General features: G+C 35.6%; 1 pseudogene; it reads right to left on the bottom strand.

Moving 5' to 3' along the window:
* LOC122335663 overlaps window positions 1-5000 on the bottom strand; it is a 58827-nt pseudogene that overhangs the window by 35611 nt on the left and 18216 nt on the right.

Below are 5000 nucleotides of genomic sequence, written 5' to 3'. Positions count from 1 at the left end.
AACTGAACCTGAGCGATATTAAAGTAAAGATATCTTGTGAGAAAAATCATGTTTTTATTTAATATAAAAAGATATTTTATTTTAACAGTTAATAATATAGACTTTAGGTATTTTTAAATATAAATGTGTGCATATGCAAACATGAAATCTATATATCAGGTTACTTATGAGAAAGCTGCATGAAAATCTGAATACTTACATTTGCCAAAAGTCCATTTTGTGACTCCAAAATTCAACATTCTAGTGGTAACATTTGCAAAGTAAGTTTAAAAAGGATGCTACAGAAATGTTGCCTAATTACTAAATTTTTAGTTAAATTGTATTCATGGCTTTAAATACATTTTCCATCAGATCAAAACGCTTTAATAACACACAATAGCCATTTACTTTAGATTTATGATGTGCATTTGGTAACAGACGAATGTAACTAAAACCAAAAAAATGAAAATTGGGATATATAAATATATAAATCATATAACAACAGTGTCATGGTTTGATTCCCAGGGACAATAAATTGTATGTAAGTATAGATGACCACAAAACGATGCACATCTCTCAACCTCGCATGAGGCTTGAACTCAAAACATTTCAGATTCATGCCCTGAAAAACAACCGCATTAACAAAACAAGCGTGAAAAACAACCATACAGCTGATGATAAAACCACCGCTGCTCATGTTCATTTTCTCGCACTGATGATGAGAAGCCATCTCTTTTGGCAGTTATATTTCTTGCTGTGGGAGTCTGGGCTGCGTAGGGCCATCTCGCGGTCGCATGTAGCCGAAAGTTGGAGCACGGGTTGATGTGTGGGAACAGATAAACCGGACTGGAAGACAGAGGGGTCTGAGATACGCTTAAACTCTTTTATTTACTGTTAGCATATTCAAACGCGAGAGCGTAAAGTGATTTTGCAGCACCTGATAAACACTCAGAGGCTATGCTCTGTAAAACCACTTTACTGTGCGCTAGCATGCACATCCCACAGTAATAAGATGACTGTGTGTTCAGAATCGTGAAAGCATGCGTACAAGGATGCAACGGAGAACACGCCAAGCTTCTGGTGAATGTTAAGAGCTGGATGTTGATGCTAATAAAGCACGTAGACTCAAAGCATTTTTGTGATTACATGTTAGCATTAAGATTCAGGTCACCTTTAGCTGCCGTAAATAAAAAGCAGCATCTGCATAATACATCGGATTTGTTTGGGAATTGCATACTACATTGCTGGAAAGCGCGGTACATTTTCTGCAGAACTGCACGCTAAAATGAGCAGTCATACAATCAGAGCTGCATTATGCAATACATTAACTTCCAATTCAGTGCAACTTGATGCAACTCTTCAATTTTAGTGTGACAAAAGCGAACTGGAAGCGCATATGAGCTACAACCTTATTCATAGCTTTGTGCAGTCCACTCATATTATGTCACTGAATTACAACAACAATCTATATAAATAAAAACTGAGGTATAATCATTTAAGATGATTTATATATATATATATATATATATATATATATATATATATATATATATATATATATATATATATATATATATATATATATTTATATATTTTTTTTTTTTTTTTATGTATTAAAATGTAAAAAAATTGATGATACAAATATAGAATTTTTAAACAGATTATATATATATATATATATATATATATATATATATATATATATATATATATATATATATATATGTATATTTTATTTTTTATTTATACAAAATTAAAAGAGACATATTTTACATATAAAATGATTTTGTTAGCATACAACACTGTTTTATATACTAAGCAGTAAGTAGTATAGTAGTAACACTTCTTGAGTGTGTTTCAAACACAGCCCTGCCTGATTTCCTAGTAACTGGTCTGGATTCCTGGCTTAGCATTATGTATATGATGATAAGACGTGTCCGCTTTGTCATGGGGACCCAGAGAATCCTCTGGGTCGCACTCCTGGGCCTGGGATTCTGGGCTGGGAAAAGTCAAGGACCCTGTGTGTATTACCACGCCTGCACAGTCCCCAGAGGGCTTTCTAGACACATACGCAAGACTCTCCATCACTACAGGCGAGTGGCAAAACACAATGGAAGCCTCTTAAGCTCTTCTCATTTAGCTACAAAGAGATGCGGTGGTCTCTGGAGATGGGAATGTGATTGTGTGTGTGTGTGTGTGTGTGTGAGAGAGTGAGTGAGTGAGTGATTTGTATGTGTCCAGCTGGTTAATGAGAGGCTGTCTTTGCAGTCAAAGACAATCTTTCCTGTCCTGCTGGGTCAGGTGGTTTCCTATTGTGAGCGGTTAATAGGGGCGTGAGCTCGCAGTCAGGAGGCGTCTGGACACTGGGGCAGCTGGTGAGAGATTACTCTGTGCCCTCAGCTAATGTTTCACAAACACCCGCTTCCTGGAATCTGGTTAGTGCTTTGAATGGAGGATGGAGGCTTAAAGTATAAATGAAATGTAATGTATTTGTTTAATGGAAGAAATGCATACGTGTCAAGCTTTCAAGATTTAGTACTGTATTTAGTAATCTAGCGAATGTGTAACACGTGATCGAATTAAAATGTATATACATATGATATATATAAAACAATATATATACTGTACAAACATATAATATTACATATATATATATATATATATATATATATATAGTAGTATATATATATATAGATATATATATATATATATATATATATATATATATATATACACACACACACAATGATAAAAACAATAAGTATGTATATAAAATGGGATGTCCAGTCTGAAATAAAGGTACAAAGTCTTTTGTATGTATGTATATCATGTTTTCTTCTGAAAATATAATACTAAGAAATCACAATTTAATCTTATAAAATCTGCAAAATTATATAAAATGATTTAAATATACATTTAAATAATTCCAAAAATATTAACATGCATATTAAAATAGAAATATATGCATGAGTATACAATTTCATACATATTAGTTAAGTATACATTTCAAAACGCTCTTTTGATGACATATTACGAGTTAATTAGCCTAACTTCAAAGCTAAAATATAACAATAAATAAATTATGTTAGAATTCAACTTATTAGCTTTAAAAAAGCGGCTCATTCGGGTCAGATTTTGGAGCCAGGACTATCTGCTAATGATTCAGTTTGCTCTCAGCTGGGATCACAGGCACCTGCTCCATGCCACAAAAAGAAGACATGAAGGGAAACCAACAACAGCTCTTTTTCCCTCGAGATGTCCAGTTAAGCCTTGCTGTCATCCTGTGGGGCTGCTTAGAGACCGCTTATCTGGGATCTGATAATAGACCAGCTGGTCAAATGAACAGGACGGAGTGTCCACCTGGACCACTGAGGTCTGGTCAACCGCCTTCTGACGCAGGTTATTAAACACAACGGGTTCAGGAGGCGTGGAGCTCGTCAGCCTGTAGCGTCCATCACTCCGATTCCTCCTCATGCTGAGTATCAAATAGACATGCGCAGTAATCAATAATGCAGCTTGTTGGACGATCACAGTCGAGGCGTCGCTGTGGATCTCGGGAAACCGCTGCTCTGATGTCAACTAATGGCGTGTTTGTCGCTCCTCATGAGTCACACTCTATCTCAGTGGCAGATACCGCTTGAAGCAGTTTTTGTCCGCTCAGGAGGAAGAGGCAGGGACTGTAACGTGATTTAGAGGCGTTACAGCTCATAAAGCTGCGTTTCTCACAGAGATCCAGCTAAAAGATAAGTACAATATTAAAACAAAACGCTGCATCCCATAATGCAATGCTTATTGCCAGCGTGACAAACAAACCGAAAGTGAATATCGAATACGCGTTGAAATGAATCATTTAATCCCGTTAAACCTGAATAATAAAGTTTTAAAGGTAAGAGTAGTAAAAAACTAATTTTTTAAAAAGATGCATCGTTTTTATTTTATATTTGATCCATCAGGCTTTTTATGACTGAAACTGAGCAAAATGTGCATTTGCTGATATTTAAAAATGATTCATTCTGATTAGCGTGAGTAAATCAATGAGACCTATTACTCCGTATCTGAATAAAGCTGACTATAAGATATTCAAAGATATCGTTTTGATGCACAAAACAATGCAATATTTACTTGATAAAGAAATCAGCATATGAAGCACGAGCTGAAAGTGACGTTTATGGCTAGGCTAAAAAAAAGTCTAAATCTCTAAACCTGATGTCGAAATAGATAGTAGATAGTGTGCGTTTTGATCATTTTGACCACATTAGACTTAGAAAATCATACATCAGATATGTAATATGTATTGAAAAAATTGCATTGCTTTCAACTTGAAAAAAATAACAAAATACTACCACGAAAGCTGAATTAAATTGTACATAATACTGGTTTTATAGCAGCGCTGTTGCAAGTTGGAGCATATATTCTGCAAAAATGCAGCCTACTGTTTCGAGTATTCCAAAAACAGTAGGCAATTATCACACAGTCTTAGCATGCAGCAGTATCACGCAACACAGCCAGAAAGAGGCGAAATAGAGTACGCACGCGTATCTCTCACCAAAAATGTCCTTTTTACAGTCCGGAAAACCGCGCTTTGCGTCGCTTTATTTTTAGAAGTGCTAATGTAGGCGCTAACGTCTGTTCAGAACCTGCACGACGTTTTCTTTAGTTAACAGACTGATTTAATTAACAGCCCACAGCAATGCTTTGATGGCAGCACGCTTTGAAGATTAACTGCTTTGAGTATTTTTGTGTTTTTGCCCTCTTGCACAGAAAGCCAAGAAAATATGCATTCTGCTACTTTAGGACCTTTCGTTCATTAGCGCCCGGAGTGGGGTGTTTAGTGCTTTCGTGTAGTTTGACTGAAATAATTTGACCTTGCGCATGCTTTCTTTAGAGAGTCATTAACGAGTGCCACATTAACATGGTTTTTGGACATGTAGTGGGATTTATACTGCCTGCAATAATATAGATCAAAGATTTGTGACTATGCAAGGCAATAATATTAAAAAGCCCAATTTTTTTATTATCTC

The sequence above is a fragment of the Puntigrus tetrazona genome, unplaced genomic scaffold, assembly GCF_018831695.1.
Source record: "Puntigrus tetrazona isolate hp1 unplaced genomic scaffold, ASM1883169v1 S000000846, whole genome shotgun sequence".
Classification (NCBI taxonomy): domain Eukaryota; kingdom Metazoa; phylum Chordata; class Actinopteri; order Cypriniformes; family Cyprinidae; genus Puntigrus; species Puntigrus tetrazona.
The sequence above is the reverse complement of the archived record's forward strand: the minus strand, read 5'-3'. Positions and strand labels throughout refer to the sequence as shown.